At 49.5% G+C, this 17220-nt stretch overlaps 3 non-coding genes across 3 annotated transcripts; 1 reads left to right on the top strand and 2 right to left on the bottom strand.

The window, feature by feature from the left end:
* Nucleotides 1–3600: 3600 nt before the first annotated feature.
* Nucleotides 3601–3734, bottom strand: LOC127188777 (small nucleolar RNA SNORA71). Its single transcript, XR_007830616.1, has one exon. It is a non-coding gene; the product is annotated as a small nucleolar RNA SNORA71 (small nucleolar RNA).
* A 1008-nt stretch (nt 3735–4742) lies between these two features.
* On the bottom strand, nt 4743–4876 carry LOC127188779 (small nucleolar RNA SNORA71). The gene has a single exon (XR_007830618.1). It is a non-coding gene; the product is annotated as a small nucleolar RNA SNORA71 (small nucleolar RNA).
* Nucleotides 4877–16406: 11530 nt separating this feature from the next.
* Nucleotides 16407–16539, top strand: LOC127188775 (small nucleolar RNA SNORA71). The gene has a single exon (XR_007830614.1). It is a non-coding gene; the product is annotated as a small nucleolar RNA SNORA71 (small nucleolar RNA).
* Nucleotides 16540–17220: the final 681 nt, after the last annotated feature.

Genomic DNA, 17220 nt, shown 5'->3' with positions numbered 1-17220 from the left:
CTATTAGGTAACAGGATATTCAGAAAGTACCTCAGAAGCAGCCACCTGAAGGAGAAAACAATTGGGCTGCCCTATGAGAGCATGAAAGTACATACCCAGCTGATCCTAAAAAACAATACAAAACTGCGAAAACATCAAAGCAAAACGGTGGCATGGGGGAAGAGCTTGCTGAAAGGCTCTGGTTCTCACGACAGGTCAGAGTCTCAGGCTGCACCAAAAATGATTTTAGGTGAAAACTTTAAAAATATTAGCCTATCTCAACCCCTTCTGGCCTCCAAGGAAATTTGACAAACATTCAATTATGTTTTTCAGTCCTTGGCCACCGTATTAGCAGGAATATTCCAAAATTACTTTCTTGGTTCCAATTTGCCCCTATTGTTTTTTTCTTAAATCCATGTTAAGCTTTTTTTTTTTCCTTTTAATTTCTTTTGTTATGTTGTGCAAAATTACAAATTTTTAAAATGAGATTTTAGTAATCATAAATCCCAAGGAATCTGGGTGGTGTTTGGCCTCTCAGCACCTGAAAGGCCTGAAGTGAGAAAGCCTCCATTTTTTTTTATGTGAAGGACAAGATAAAATCCATTATTTTGCTAAGACTATGAGCACATCATTGGATGGATACTGAGTTCCATCAGATCGCAAAAGCCCTGACTGAGCCTGGCTGGGCAACCTCCAGGAAGCCAGACCAGCAGCGGAGTCCACGCGGCCTGCAGAGAAAACAAAAAGTTTTATTCACTGGCCTCTCGAGAGTACAAGGCATGCATCACTGTACTGCAGTTTGCAAAATAATCGGCAGGGATTTTATCTCCTCTTTCATGGGCCTCTTTGACTTTAGTTCCTATGCATATCTAATTCCTTTCTCTCTTTTTTTTTCCTTTTTGAGACAGGGTTTCTCTAGGTAGCCCTGGCTTTCTTGGAACTTTCTCTATAGACACCACCACCTGGCTGCATTTCCAATTTTTAAGATCAACAGTTTCTTGTTTAGGAAACCAAGGACTGAATTTTACAGACCAAGCACCAGAGCTATTGCCGTGAGCGTTTTTTTGCTCCTCTGTGTCTTAACAAAAGTCTCAGTAACTGTATAAGATGCTTTGTCTCCGAGGACTGAGAACCGTAGCTTGTTCTAGTCTTCTTACTCACCGTTGTGACCCTTCCGGTGAGAGGACCGAACTCCTGCCCTTGATGCTATTTAAAGAAAGATTTTCTTACCTTGCTCCAAGACTTGAGCCCCTCCTGTTGGCTGCCAGTTGTGGGGTTCTCTGCAGACACCACAGCCAGCCAAGCAATGGTCCAAGTAAGGGAAAAGGGCAGTATGGTTCAACAGGGGTCAGAACCCTAGTTGAGTCGAACTTTATTTTACTATACTATTTTATTTTCGAGACAGGGTTTCTCTGTGTAACCTTGGCTGTCCTGGACTCGCTCTGTAGACCAGGCTGGCCAGGAACTCAAAGATCCGCCTGCCTCTGCCTCCCAAGTGCTGGGATTAAAGGCGTGCGCCACCACCGCCCGGCTATGTATTGGTTCAAACTTCAGGAGTTTGACACCAGGTAGTTTATTCTAGGCATATTTAAGCATAGCACAAGTTGGTGAAACAATTTTCTGGTGATAATTAACATAACCCCATGTGCACAATAAAGCTTAAGCCATGACTACATTAAAACTCTATAGATTAACTACACACGACACCTTTTTTTATAATTTTTTATTTAGTTATTTTGGTTTTACAATACAGATGTTTTCTCTGTGTAGTCCTGGCTGTCCTGGACTCACTCTGTAGACCAGGCTGGCCTTGGACTCAGAGATCCACTTGCCGTTGCTGCTGGAATTAAAGGTGTTAGCTGCTGCTGCCGCCGCTACCGCTGCCACCACCGCCTGCTGCCACCACCACCATTACCACTACCACCACCACCACTGCCACCGACGGCACTGCCACCCCAACCACTGCCACTACCATTACTATATAGATCACACAAACGGCGCCACTTAAGTGAGTGATGAAATTAAATTAAAGACAGAAACCAGCACTAGGACTTGCAGATTAAGCGCATGGGACAAATAAAAAGGGTCTAGGGAAGGATGTGACACACAGATAGCACAAAGGTCACCAGGATATCAAACACCTCCGCTCCCAGCCTTCCGGGAGGAAAACAGGATATGTGTCTCTTCCTTTGAAGAGACAACCCTGCGTGTTTAATATTTCTGGCTTCCCCACTTGCTAATCTGTGAGAACAAGGATGCCCTGCTCTCAACAGTGGACATCTGTGAGAACAAGGATGCCTCGGTGCCACATTGCATGCTGTGGCACTAAATGGAATGACAGAAGCAGCTTGACAGATCTTCTGTTTTCTATCTGAGGCCTTCATTCGTCTTCCTTGAAGGATCTCTGACTTTGGTCTCTAAGCCCTTCACTCTGCATGCTCACCGAGTTGGAAAGGTGTTTCTCGGTGGTGAGCCGATGGCAGTCAGGTCTGGCGGCACGCTGTCTGGCAGCAATCTCGCTCTTCCCCCATTATGAGGTACCCATGGACACCGCCACCATAGCCTAAGGCAGAAATTCAGGCAAGGCCAGAAGCTTATAATTTTCATTTCAAAATGTATATTATGACCCAGTCATCCGGCAGGAGCTCACCTGAATGAGACTCCTGCAGGCAATCATGGTGAGATGCTCAGTGGCCCAGTCCCTGTGCTGTCTTCCTGCTTGGGGCTCCAGCGGTCTTGTCTTTCCATGCTGATGTCAGCGAGAATGCTCCTAATTAATGAAGGGGAAAGAGTAAACATGAAAACAGTCCTATTGGTGTAAATCAGCTCCCTATATTGTTACACAGAGAAACCCTGTCTCGGAAAAAGCTAAAACAAAAAAAGCAGCTCCCTATAGGACAACTGAGCAGTTGCAGAGACACACAACTCAGAGGCTCACTCCCAGGGCTCCTCCCACCAAGGTCCCTCCATCCAGTAGTCTTCCCTATATGTTGTCATACGTGGCCTGAACCTCAACCTCAAAGTCCCTCTCATGCCCCCATGAAAAACAAGTGTCCTTCTGTCCACTGAATCACAGCTCTTCAAAGGCCCACTTAGGCATACACATCAACTCCAAAAGATCACCTCTGCTGGGCATGGTCCTGCATGCCTTTAATTCCAGCACTCTAGAGGCAGGAAACTGAATTCAAGGCCAGCCTGGGCTACAAAGGGAGTTACAGAACTACAAAGAGATCTTGTCTCAAAAAACAACAACAACAACAAAAACCACACACACACACACAAAGACAGCTTGGGTGATGAGTACACACATCATTATGTGTGATTCACCCTGGCCTTTCTAGATTCTAAAGTGTCAAAGCCTTCATCCCTGATAGCAGGGAGCCAAGCTGAGAAAGGCCAAGCCAAAATATAAAGGCATTGTGGCACACGTCTCTTTTTTTCAGTCCTAGCACTTGGGAGATAGAGGCAGGCCAGCCAGACCTACATAGTGAGACCCTGTCTCAAAAACAAATGAACAAAACAGAACTGAACAAAAGCAAGATGCCTGCCATCACTGACTCTCGCACAGTGGCCCATGTCCTGTGGGGGAGGCTGAAATGTTGGGCAACAAAGAAGCAGGAGTGTGTGAAAGCACCAGCATTTGAGAGGGACAGGAGTGGACCCTTCAAACACGGGAAATGGCCTTCGGCAGCTCCTCTCCCTGCATTAAGGATGACCAGAGCACAGGCAGCCCGTGGTCGCTTCTAAATGCAGGTCCATACACAGGAACAGACATGAGGGCAAGAGGTGTTGACACTAGAGGCCTGCAGCCCGAGTGCAGGAAAGAGGGCAGCCAACTTCCCCCGCCCCTAGTGTTCAGGAAGGCCAGGGGTAACCAAAGAGGAGTCCCTGGGGCGTTAGGACAGACACATGAGCTCAAGTGGAACAAAAGTTACCTGTCATCATCTTTATTTACTTATTTGGTTTTTCTGTGTGTAACCCTGGCTGTCTGGAACCCTCTCTGTAGACCAGGCTGGCCTTGAACCCACAGAGAACTACTTGCTTCTGACTCTCAAGTGCTCGGATTACAAGCATGTGCCACCACATTCGGTTATCATTTTATTTTTTAAATACTGGAAATGAAGTTCCAAGTCTGACTTTGACTGAGAGAGTGATGGAGCAGGGACTCCAAGCAACATGTATGGGGACTCCAAGCAACATGTATGGTGCTGGATCAGATGCAAGGGACCAATACTCCAGAGAATGGATTGGACAAGAGATCTTACTTCTAGTAGAGGTGGGTCTAGAATGTTCCTAACTTGACAACTCCCGTGATGCCTCTGTATACAGTGGACTCACTTGCAAATGGCATGAAAGCCTGATAAACAGCTAGCTTGCCATTGCTCACAGCAGGGTATGGTAGTTATGGGGAAAGTGGTTGGCTCAGGAGTTACCAGTCAGTAAGCATCCCATAACTGTGGGCTCTTATTTCTACAAACCCACTGATGCCTCTAACTCCTAAAAAGGATATTGCGTACCGTCTGTGGCAGGGCGGTCACCATGCATTACCCCACCAATGCAAATATCCCCCAACAGGATAAAATGAGTGCACACAGCAGGTTTGTGGGAGGGGCCACTGTGGACTGGCAATGACCTTGCAGGCCATCTAGGAGAAGTGAATACCCAAGGCAGGAAATAAAAGCCCTGAGGACAGTAACAATGTACATGTGGGCAGAGCTGATACCCTAGAGGCCCAAACGTATGCAGAGTTGAGAAACCCACAGTGTGGGAAAGCTCCCAGCACTGGAAGGTGTGGGTGTGGACCTTCGCAACACAGGACGGTTCCTTCCACATATCCTCTGCCTGTACTGCCAATGCCCAGGGCATGGGTAACTTCTGATCACTTATGAATGCAGGGCCAGAGATGGCAGAGAGCCTGCTGTCAGAGGCAGAAGCTTTTGAGCAACCAGCTCAGCTAAGGCCAAAAACCTAGGAAGTACATCTAATCCTGTTTAAAAAAAAAAAAAAACTCCTTTCACATGGCCAACAGGTGAGACAGGCTGTGGAATACCAGGGTGAGGGGTTGGGGGTGGTGGTGGTGGAGGGGCGGGATTCCTGATCTTAAGGAATACTGCCCGGTGGTTCTCCTGCTTTCTGGAGGAGGAGGAAGACTTGGCCTGGATAGTTTTATGTCAACTCAATACAAACTAGAGTTACCTGAAATGAGGAAACCTCAACTGAGAAGATGCCCCCATCCTGCTGTAAGGGATTTTCTTAATTAGAGATTGATGGGGGAGGGCCCAGCCCCTTGTGGGTGGGGCCTTCCCTGAGCTGGGGATCCTGGGTTCTATAGCATAGCAGGCTGAGCAAGCCATGAGGAGCAAACCAGTAGGCAGCGCCCTTCCATGGCCTCTGCATCAGCTCCTGCCTCCGGGCTCCTTGCCACGTCTGAGCCCCTGTCCTGACTTCCTTTGATGATGAACAGTGGTGTGGAAGTGTAAGCCAAATAAACCCTTTCCTCTCCGGGCTGCTTTGGTCACGGTGTTGGCACTGCAGCAATAGAAACCCTGACTAAGTCAGACCTGGGTACAGCTGGATATGATTCAGCATTCTTCCTGCTTCTGATTCAGACCTTTTGCTGCCAAATCCACCAAAGCAAGGAGGGTCTCAGGGGGACTCGGGACTGAAGCAGGCTCAAGAGGAATTCCCCAAGGGGGAATAAAACCGGGGGACAGGGACGCAGCCGCCTTCATCTTCTGTTTATTTGCTTCCCAGTCTACACAATTCCTGGGAATCTGTGAGCATTGCTTGAGGACAGCCATCTTAAGTTCAGACCCTACCTTGGGAGCACTGTGGTCCAGCTGCCGCCATGGCCCCTCTGCACCAGGATGTCAGTTCTGCAGTAAACAAAAAGCAAAAAGCACTTGTATGAGCATCTAAATGTCACCTGGTGAAATCAAGGGTCCCTAGCACATCAGCCGCGTACACCAGATACACGGGAGGCTGGGTGACTGGTGACTCAGCATCTTCTTGTGACGCAGCATCTTCTCGTGACTCAGCATCATCTCGTGACTCAGCATCATCTCGTGACGCAGCATCATCTCGGGATGCAGCACTTTGTAGTGACGCAGCATTTTCTCGTGAACAAAGAAAGATGCTGGCCACAAATTATCTACGACAGAGAGCACTTTCTGGATCTTTTGCGCAAGCTCTGATAAGACTGCAGAGGTTCTAGAAGGTCCCTCTATCCCACCTCCTGCCAAAGAACCTCAAATGGAAAAATACTGCCTGACTGCCTAACTGACAGCTTCAAAGACCTCAACCCTACGCAATCCTCATTTCTGGTAAGACTCTATCGGCTGTCCACAAGAAGACCAACTTCAGTTCAAAATGAGACATCGGTTTCATTTACACCACAAACATCACTACCATGCAGTCAGGTCCTAGAGTTCAAAACAGGTGGCCAGATCTGCCTTTCCTTACCTGAGAATGAAGGAACTATGCTCACATAGGACCTGAGGTCTTTCTAGCCTGAGTCCGGACTCCTTAGAGACCCCACCAGCCTGTCCTCAGAATCTGACTGAACTCCAAACCACCCCTAGTTCTGGAGCCCACGGGAAGGCAATTAGGTAGCACTCTTGTCTTCAAGGTGCACTAGCAACGCTTACCTGGACACCTGCTTCCTGGGCAGTGGAGCCCACCAGTGAGTGCGAAGAGTGGCCGGGAGGGGCGTTGGCTGCCGCAGAACCAGCTTCGTCATCCTTTGTGCTGTCTAATGGGCCAAGGCCCAGAAGAGAAGCAACCACACTGGGGATGAGATTTCACTGCAATGCGCCACACATTGAGTATGAGCATCCCGTCCTAAGGTCCTGGGCTTAGTATCTGCTTGGAAGGATGTAGATCGGAACGCGAGTCAACTGTCCGAGGACCCTGAGTAAGAAAGGACAAGCGGCTTCTGGTGCTACAGGAGCCCTAGACACCCGGCTCGGCCCCCAACCGCATCCCGGGGTCGCCCTCCCACAGAGTCTCTCTCCCATCAGTTCTAGTCCATCGGACCGGGATGCCGAGGTAGCAGCCCACCTATGCTCGCCTTCGAGTACCTCAGGATGTCGTAGCCACAAGGGTGGGAGGATCAAGCTCGCGCCGTAGCCTCGAGGGTCTTAGGCTTTCTTTAAAGGAGACTGGAGGCCTTGGAGGCGGCCAAGAGCGCAGACCGAAGACGACACATCTTGCAAGCTGCGATGCCAGGCAAAGACTGCGTGAGTGCCGCAGTGTGGGACTGCGCAGGACCCTCCCCAACCACTGCAGTGTCTACCCTGCTGCGGCTGCGCGTGCTGCAGGCTCAACTCCGCCTTTGCGCATCTAGCCCCTATGCGCGTGGCTCTGCAGCGTCCCCTGCTGGAGTAGAGCTGAAATGCTAATGCGCCAGCAAGGCTCTTCTTCCTCAGTCCTAGCTTCCATTCTACCAGTTTATTCCACTCATGCGTTCATGCATCCATTTTGCCAGAAAATATGCATGGAACATCAGCGTCCTCCCATCCCATTAGTCCTCCATCCTATTAACCTATCTGTCTGTCTTTCTTTCTTTCTTTCTTTTTTTTTGGTTTTTCGAGACAGGATTTCTCTGTGTAGCCTTGGCTGTCCTGAACTCGCTTTGTAGACCAGGCTGGCCTCGAACTCATAGCGATCTGTCTGCCTCTGCCTCTGCTGGGATCAAGGGCGTGCGCCACACACCTGGCTCCCCAACCCATCCGTCTTATGTATCTAAATCGTCATCCACTAACCTACCCATGCATTGTGACTCATTTCCCCATGCATGCTTCTGTCTGCCTGTCCATCCATCCATCTAGCCTTTCACTAATCTACTGATCTAGCTTTGCACCCACCCAAAATATCCACCAAGGAACTATTTCTTAGCAAGGGACAGACTATGCACTAGAAATAAAATAAGACAAACATGATCCCTAACATGGTTACATTTACATGGGCATGATAAACAAATAGGCCAGAAAATTCAACTATTAAAATGGTTGGAGAACTGGCCGGGCATGGTGGCACACACCTTTAATCCCAGCACTTGGGAGGCAGAGGCAGGTGGATCGCTGTAAGTTTGAGGTCAGCCTGGTCTACAAAGCAAGTCCAGGACAGCCAGGGCTACACAGAGAAACCCTGTTTCGAAAAAACAAACAAACAAAAAAAGTTGGAGAGATGGCTCATGTGGCTTAGAATTTGATCTCAAGTTGTCATTCTTTTTGTTGTTTGTTTATTGTTTTCCAAGACATGGTTTCTCTCTGTAGACCAGGTTTTGTCGGGTCCACTTAAATCCAGCATAACTCAAACACTAGGTCAATGCAGATGACAAAAATTTATTGTAATCAAGCTGATACTTATCGATCAGGGCCACAAAACACTCAGGAACTGAACTGTGACCCTGAAGGGACATTGTACAGCATATTTAAAGGAAACCACAAATTGCGGGAGAGCGGGGTGGGCTGGAGCATTGTCCAGACATATTTTGACAATTGAGGTGGAGCAAGGGAGTTTCCATCAATCAGGATAGGAGTGGGTTCCTGGGCCTGGGCCTGCCAGCAATGTGGAGAAGTTATCCCTCAGATGGCTGGACTCTGACAACTGCCTCTTTCCAAGTTGTCCCTGAGGTGTCTGGACTCAGACAACTGTTTCCATACAACAGAAGCTATTCAAGCTATTGGGAAGTCCACGGCTCCCCTAGGGCCTGGGACCTTGAATTTCGTTTCTCTGTATGATTAAATGGAGTCTGAAAGGAAAATGGTAATACTTAGAATAAGTTTCTTTTGCTTGTTTTCTAACACAGGCTGGCCTTGAACTCACAGAGACTCGCTTGCCTCTGCCTCCTGAGTGCTGGGATGAAAGGCGCCAGCCACCACTGCCTGGCCAGGTTGTCATTTTTTGGTGGCAAGTGTCTTTATCAGGCCATGTCTTCCCGGGGTGATATGACCCTAACGTCTGTTCTCAGGGCAACAAAGGAGTACAAGTGACAGCCAGTATTTTTGAGCACACAAAGTATTTTAGGTGGTTTTGACCCACTTAACTTTTTATACCAGCATTACAAACTGAATGGTGACTTGCTCCCCTAAATCCATTTTGTACCCCTATCTCCTACCATGTAGTATCAGGTTGTTGGGTCTTGATGTATGGGGGCAGGGAGTGTGATCAGATTATGAGGGTCCCCTGGAGCTTGCTTCTCCCTTCTGCCATTTAGAGACAATAGGGAAGCAACCATCAGCCTGTGGTGCAGTGGTAGGGAGGAGTGAGGCTCCTCAGATACTTAATCTACAGATGCCTTGCCCTCAGACTCCCCAGTGTGTTGCTGTGGCAAAATTCTGAGGAAGACAACTTAAGAGACTTGCTTTAGCTTTTGGTCGGTTGGCTTTGTGGTTTTGGAGTCTGTAGTGAGATCTCAAGTGGTCATGGCAAGAGGTATGTGGTGGGACAAAGCTGCTCGTGGTGTCCAGAGAGCAAAAGAGAAAGGACCGGGCTTCTCTTAACACCCCCAACCCCCACCACACCACCAGGGCAAGTGTCTAGTCCTCAGATGGCAGGCCTCCAGTCACCTCTCCTTCTTCTACCAGGCCCTAGCTACCAAGTCATTAGCACACGTCCTTTGGGGTCATTTCTATTTCATAGTGTACCGTCTAGGCTCCAGAGCTGCAAGAAATAGGTTTCTATTATTTAGAAGCCATTCAGTTTATAGTAGTATTTTGTTAGTGCCAGCACAAATGGACTCGGAACACAACTCTATAAGGTAAACATTAGCGCTATTCCATTTGCTGACAAGGAAATAAAAGCTGGGACTGATTGATGGACTTACCCCACGTCAAGCAGTTCAGATGTAAAGAACTGCGTATGTTCTTTAAGGGGCAGCCGCAAGCACTGCGCATGCTCTAAGTGGCAGCCACAAACACTGCGCATGCTCTAAATGTCCGTCCACAAGCATTGCGCAACATACTGCTTTACCTATGGCGGCAGAGGACCGGGACTTTATTACTGTTGGAAAAAGCAGTAAACAGAACAGGCTAGGGAGGTGGCTCAGTGCCACAGAAATATGAAGATCTCCGGGAACCCATGTAAATGGGCACAGTCTGTAATTACAGGGCCCGCCTGTAACTCTCAGAAGGCGGAGGCAGAGGAAACCCAGAACAAGGCTAGCTGAATCGGTGAGCTCTGGTTTTGATGGAGGGATCCTGCCTTGGTAACTAAAATGGAGGAGCAGTCAAGGATGAGTCCCAGCCATCAACTCTGGTCCCTCCACATGCATACAAGTGCGCGCAAAACCACGCATGCATAACATATCAAGAGTGAGAGTGAAAGAGGAAAGGGGGGGGGAGAGAAGGAGGAAGGGAGAGAGGGGGCAGGGAGAGAGGAAGGGAGGGAGAGCGGGAAGGAGGCGGGGAGGGAGGGAGAGAGAGGGGGGGAGGAAGGGAGAGGTAGAGGGGAAGAGAGAGAGAGAGAGAGAGAGAGAGAGAGAGAGAGAGAGAGAGAGAGAGAGAGAAGGAAGAAAATGGAAAACAGTGCTTTGTGTTCAGGTCGATCCCCAGAGCCTTGGAATTTGGGGTATGGGTGGCACAGTACCCCTGAAGTGAGTCTCCACCTGGTGTTTGCGAGGAATTCGCCATTTTACCGAGAGCAGAGCTAAGATGCTTTTAGTTTGTGAAGGGTGCTGACCTTGTCTTACAAGGTCACAAGCTTTGAACCCCTATGAAACTGCCCAGATAATCAGCAGTCAGGGCCTCGAATTGGTTTTATCCAGCAGTGATATGCACAGATGCTCAAGACGCACAGCAGACAGCCCCTCCCAACAGACCTAAAGAGCAATCCAAGGAATGACAGGTCCCAGGACATAGAGGGGGTGGGGGTAGGGGGGGTGGCCTCACAGGTGGCATGAGTGTTCAAATAAGGAGGATGCTAGAGGCACTCTCTGCCCCTTGTACCACGTGAGACATATCTGCCTGTTTCTGCATTTGAAAGTGGTCCCAGCTGGGCAGTGGTGGCACACGCCTTCAATCCCAGCACTTGGGAGGCAGAGGCAGAGGCAGGTTTATCTCTGTGAGTTCGAGGCCAGCCTTGTCTACAAACCGAGTCCAGGACAGCCTGTATCGAAAAACAAACAAACAAAAACAAAAAAGCAAAACAAAAAGTGGTCCCTATGGGCTGGAGAGATGGCTCAGCGTTTAAGATCACTGTCTGCTCTTCCAGAGGTCCAGAGTTCAATTCCGGGCAACCGCATGGTGGCTCACAACCACCTGTACTGGGATCTGATACCCTCTTTTACCCTGTAAGTGTACATACAGATAGAGCGCTCATATACATAAAATGACTCTTTAAAAACTGGTTTCCTCCAGTGGCCTTTCTTTTCTAAAATAAATTTATATATTTTAAAAGTTGTTTTTATTGTAAGTATATGTGTGTGCCTTTGTGTGAGAGAGTATGTGCACAGGAACTGCGGTCCTTGGTAAAGCAGTACATATGCTTAACCCCTGAGCCGTCTCTCCAGGCCCTTGCTTGGGCTTTCTGAATTGACTTTTTGGCTAAAGCCAAGCTGTGTGAGTCAAAGCATTTTGTTTGTTCCCAGAATATGGTTAGCTGTAAGGGATGACTGAAGACCACAGGGCTCAGTCCTGCCTCATTCACCCAGGAAATTGTAACTAGCTGGTGTGGCACTGGCTAGGTGTGACAGTGGGTGTACATAGGGACTGCCTAGGGTTTCCAAAGGAAGATGGCTTTTTGGTGATATGAGATGGAGGGTTTTGTAGGGTTCAGTGTAGCAAGGAGTAAAGGGGGGGATGTCAGGGCAAAGAAAGAGGACGAAGGTTCTGAAGCTGAAACCCGAAGGGAATAAGGGGCCCATGTGCTGGTGTGTGGGGGTCAAGGGACCAGTTGGAGCAGAAGGTCATAGTCTGGCCTGTACACTTGATAAAAGAGGGATGCTCGTTGTAGCAACAGCATGGAATCACCTCACTCTGAAATAGGCAAGACTCCTACTCTTGCCCCTATGGCCTAAAACATTACTGAAAGAAAAAAAATTGTTGGGGTCCGTGCAAGAGGAACAGCAAAGCAGTTCTGGAACTCATGGAATGGGGCACACTCAGGATCTTCCTGGTTGAAGGCCAGCCTGGATCCGTCTCAAATTTAAATTTTATTTATTTTATCATTTTTATTTTTATGTTATGGTATTTGTGTTTTGCCTGCATGTTTGTATATGTAAAAGTGTCTGATCCCCTAGAACTGAAGTCGTAGACAGTTGTGAACCACCGTGTAAGTGCTGAGCATTGAACCTGTGTCCTCTGGAACAGCAATTAAGCAATCTTAGCCACTGAGCCATCTATCGCTCCAGGCCCTCAATATTAAATTTTAAAAAGAGGGCTGGGGCGTAGGGCTTAGTGACAAAGCAGTCACTACCAGGAGAAGCTTTTAGTATTGGTGTAATCTCCAGTACCCAGGGGCGGGGGGGGGGGAGGGACAACATGAGGATATACTGTATCTGTTGCTTTTCTCATTACTCTGTAAAAATACCCTGACAAAATGCAGCTAAGCGGGGAGGAGGTATTCCTGCTCAGCGTTTGAGGGTAGAGACCATCATCGACTGGAAAGTTCTGGTGGCAGGAGGCTGGTCACGTTGTTCTGAGAAAAACAATCAGTATGCTCTGCTAGCTCCGTCCTGTTTGCTCAGTCTGGGACCCCAGACCACAGAATGGTGCTATCCACACCCAGTTAAGGCGGACTTTTTCATCTCACTTAATCTAGAGGATTCTTCTACAGACATGCCCAATGGCTAGCCTAGTCTAGGTGTCCTTCAGAGCTCTGCCAAGGGTGTGTCTTCTGGGTGAGTCTGGACCCTGTCTAGTTGGCAACGTCAACCATTATATTGCTGACATAGAATCTTGTACAGTACTGATTTCATGAAATACAGCATTAGAGCGCCCACGAGTGGTGTTGCTGTTCTCCCACTCAGGTCTCACTGGATCAGGAGGTTGTCGCAGCCTCTCTCGCGAGAACGGCAGGATTCGTGTGTCTTCTTTGCTCAAATAAAATGATTTAACTAAAAAAAAAAAAAAAAAAAAAAACAGCATTAGAGTTAATTCTACCTTTTGCCTTAAAAAAGGATTAAAAAAAATAATTTTAAAATGGTATTCGTATTCTGCCTGTATATACCATATGTGTAAGAGAGAGAGAGAGAGAGAGAGAGAGAGAGAGAGAGAGAGAGAGAGAGAGAGAGAGAGAGTTCACAGAAGAGAGCATCAGATTCCCTGAACCCGGAGTTCCAGGCACAGACTTTAAGAGCGCCAAATGAGTTCTGGGAATTGAACCCAGATCCTCTGCAAGCGCATTTAGTCACTGAGCCATCTCTCCAGCCCAGACTATATTTTGTCTTTTTAGAATCATTCTCAGAAAATGTAAAATTAAGGCTGGGAATGGTGGCTCATTCCTTAACCTAATACTGGGGCGGGGGAGAGGGAGGGAGGAGGCGGCAAAGGCATGTCTGTAGGGGTGCCTCCTTCAGCATAACCCAGCAACAACATCCCACGGTTTACTCCCATCACGGAGACTCACAATGTTTAATCTCAGAACTCTGTGGGCATCTCCTCAGTGTAGACTATGCCATTTACCCACCCGCGAGAACCTCCCATTTCCCTCACAGGGCAAATCTGGATTTGTGTTTTCTCCTAACCTAGCGATCCTTCGGACTCTTCTAATGGAGTTCCTTCTTCAGACAGACCCAAGGGCAGGGTTGCTATACACAGGGTCAAGAGCTACTTTTGACCCAGGATCCAGGCCGAATTTGAGAGTGTGAGGGCATGAGCCCTTTCCCAGACATCCGTCTGTCATCTCTGTCACTTGGATCAAGCCTCTCCTGGTTAAGGGAATCTGCCAGTCCCTTGTCATTTTGAGGTAGACGTTGAGCAAAGCTTCCGTTCTTTGCCCACTTCCCTGGGCTCATCATCTCACCTTCACATTGCAGCTTAAGCTATTACTGACGTCTCCGTGTGGATGTGTGTTTAAAGAAACGTGACTGTAACTCATCATTTGTCCCTCTGTGGCACGACTAAGCCAGGTGCTATGGATTCAGTAGTAAGACAGAGCTGCTTCAGAGCAAACAGAAAAAAACAAAACAAAACAAAAAGCAAATGAGGGAAGATTGCCTCCTAAAACCTGGCCACAAAGTTTAACCTAACAATCCCGTGCAGTTGTTGCCTCCTCTCTCTAGGGGGCGCTGGAGGTCCCGCCGGTCGGAAATGCCGTTCTAGGCCACAGGACACTTTGTCATTCGTATTTCCGCCGGCGCCCATCCTCTAGAGAGAAGTTTCCTGTCGCGTGGACAGGTCTGCCTAACGCCATCCTCCCAAATCTACGGACACCTACATGATCCTGTGCTGTCTGCTCGGCTACCCGATGCCGGGCACCAAGGTGAGTGCAGTGGGGCGTCCAGGCAGCTCTGGTCCCTTCATGTGGGAGAGCCGTTGTTGGACGGCGGACCTGGGTCTTGGGAAGGGCTCCGAGCACCGAGCCTTTCGTGTCCTCACCCCTCCGCCTGAGTTGTGGTACCTGAAGTCCTAAAGCCATGTTTGTCGCCTACAAAAAGTCGGGCGTCGTTTACGGCCTTTGTTCCATGTTTTCAGCATCCTTCCAAAGCGAACCCGTTGACCAGGCTTTTAAATTGAGGACAACCCTCAGGATCCCGGGCGCAGCGTCTGGACCCCTCCCCTCCCCCCCCCCCCCCCCCCCCCCCCAATCCCCCGTTCCCTGCCTTGCACTCACTGCAGTCTCTTCCCTTGTGCTTTGCTGCCGTGCTGAAGACAGCGCAGCCTTCCTGGAGACCGATGGAAGGAAGCTCCTTGGGTCGACTCGGCAGCAGCTGGAGCCGCCTACTAGGCCCAGTGTCCATGGAGAGGATGCCTGGGTAAGGCTGCTATTCCGGAGCAACTTGTAGCCCGGGCGCCTCTAAGTAGCCTTCCGGTGGGCACCAGCGGGGTGGTGGTGTGGAGTTCACGTTTGAGAAAGGCTTTGGCAAAGGCACTGCAGAGAGAAGCCGGGTGGGGCCCAGAAAGATCCAAGGGGACAGACTGAGTCCTTTACAGACTACATGGGAAAGGGGGCAGGGGTGAGGAGACTGGTCCGTGGCACGTGGTTTGCTGCCTGGCAGCTTCTGTGCTCTTCCCAAGTAACTCTGTGCTATTCAGCTGGCTCACCTGGGCTTTTTTTTTTTTTTTTTTGCAGGAATCACAGCCTGGGTGCACAGCGACCACAAGAGCTGCCTCCATCCTGCCAGACCGATGGATCATGGTGCTCCTGAGTGAGGATTGACCCTGGGATCTGGGGTACCGTTTCTCCCGGTTGTAGTTGGGAGTATGTGGAGGTGAGGTGAGGGTCAGCCCATCTGATCCACATTTGCCCTCCTTGGGTGTTCCCGACCCGCGGGTTCAGTTATTCGTGGAGTGGCGAGGAGGGTCGCGACCTGTGAATAAAGAATAGGCGAAAGAAAGGCACGAGCCCAGGAAAAACTTTGCTTATCGAGGGCCGTTTATTGTAAGGAGTATCCAAATTTATAATAAGCTTCTGAAAGGGCGGGGGTGAGAAGGAATGCAGTGGAAAGTTACAAAGTCTTCTGGGCCAGGCCCAAGGACAGCAGGTGTGGAGTGGGGCGACTATACAGAAGTCTCGATACACCGAATGTTCTCCTTCTCAAGGTCAGGCTGGATCTTTGTGGTAGCCAGGCAGAATAATTATCTTAAGTATGCAGACAGCTGTGGCTTTCAGCCAGCAGGGCCTCTCAGCCACTGGGGCAGGTCAGGCAAGGTCCTATGGCTCCTGACACTTGGGTGCTTTGAGGTGTGCCTGCTTCTTGCTGGACACTTGGGATCTTTGTCGTGTGTCGTCCCCCGCCCCCCCCCCCCCCGCCCCTGCTTTAAGTTTGTGGGTTGACAGCAGAATGCAGAGTAGCGGGAAGGAGTTGGGGGTCGTATGTAGTATATCAAGATCGCAGTCGCTGCTCTCTGCCAGCTTCTGGACCTGCAGGTGCCTGAAGACACGGTAGCAAGTGCTGGGTCTGCTACAGGTTTGGGCAGCCGTGAAGACTGTCCTAAGCCAGGTGGTGGTGGCGGCACACGCCTTTAATCCCAGCACTGGGGAGGCAGAGGAAGGCAGATCTCTGTGAGGCTAACCTGCTCTACAGAGTCCAGGAAAGCTAAGGCTACATAGAGGCCCTGTCTCAAAAAAAAAAAAAAAAAAAGACTGTCCTAGCCGCAGGCCTAGTGGTTGGTACTAGTTAGATTTGTCAGCACTCCCAGCCAGGCGTCCTTGCTTTCCATGTGAAATCTGGCTTTTGTCTGTCTGTCCATCTGTTTCTGGTTTAACCATTACCTAGCTTGTTGGCCATAGCCTTTCCTCTCAACTTGCCCTCTACTCTTTGCCCCTGTATTCGAAAGTGATCGTGGGCTGCCTGTGCCCTGGTCATCGATAGTGCAGGGAGAGGATTCGGAAAGCCTCTCCCCGTGTTTGGAGGAGCCACTCCTGTGTCCTACCAAACCCTGGTGCTTTCCCACACCGCTTCCTGCCTGTTGTTATGCCCCCTGCTGCCTGTCATCCTGGCACACACAGGAGGCAGTGGTAGGGGACCTGAGCCTGGCCTCTAGGAGTGCAAGGGCAGGGTGTGGAGCTCAGCCTCCGCCTTCCACACCCATTGTCACCTCTTCAGGACACTTGAGACTTTGTAGGAAAGGGTTACGTGGCTCGGCTCCTAACACACATCTTGCTGTGTTCTGTTAGTCAGGAGACAGTGTGGAACAGATTGAAGACAAAGGGTCACCCATTGTGTGTCACATAGAAACTAAGTGCGCAGCCTGCCCAAGGAGGTTGAGAAGGGAGCAAGCAGATTTGCTGTTTTTTTGTTTTGTTTTGTTTTGTTTTTTTCTCTCTCTCTCTCTCTCTCTCCTTGAATTCTCCCCCTCATGGTGCTTTTGGCCATTGCCTTGGGCAGCCACGTGGGAAGGGATTTTCTCTCCACCCTGTGGGAATAGACAAGAATGAGACTGCCCAACACAAGACAATAATTGCTGTGTCTGTGCCACTCTTCAGGTGCTGCTAGAGACCGTGCACTCCGGCGTGCCATGCCCTGATGTGCCATTAGGCAGCCAGCACAGCAGGTCACCAGGCCTGCCTCCCCAGAGCTCAGGTCCCTTCTCCCGGTGAGTGTGACTCAAAAGTCCATCGTGGCTGCTCAGGTGG

The sequence above is a fragment of the Acomys russatus genome, chromosome 4, assembly GCF_903995435.1.
Source record: "Acomys russatus chromosome 4, mAcoRus1.1, whole genome shotgun sequence".
Classification (NCBI taxonomy): Eukaryota; Metazoa; Chordata; class Mammalia; order Rodentia; family Muridae; genus Acomys; species Acomys russatus.
The sequence above is the reverse complement of the archived record's forward strand: the minus strand, read 5'-3'. Positions and strand labels throughout refer to the sequence as shown.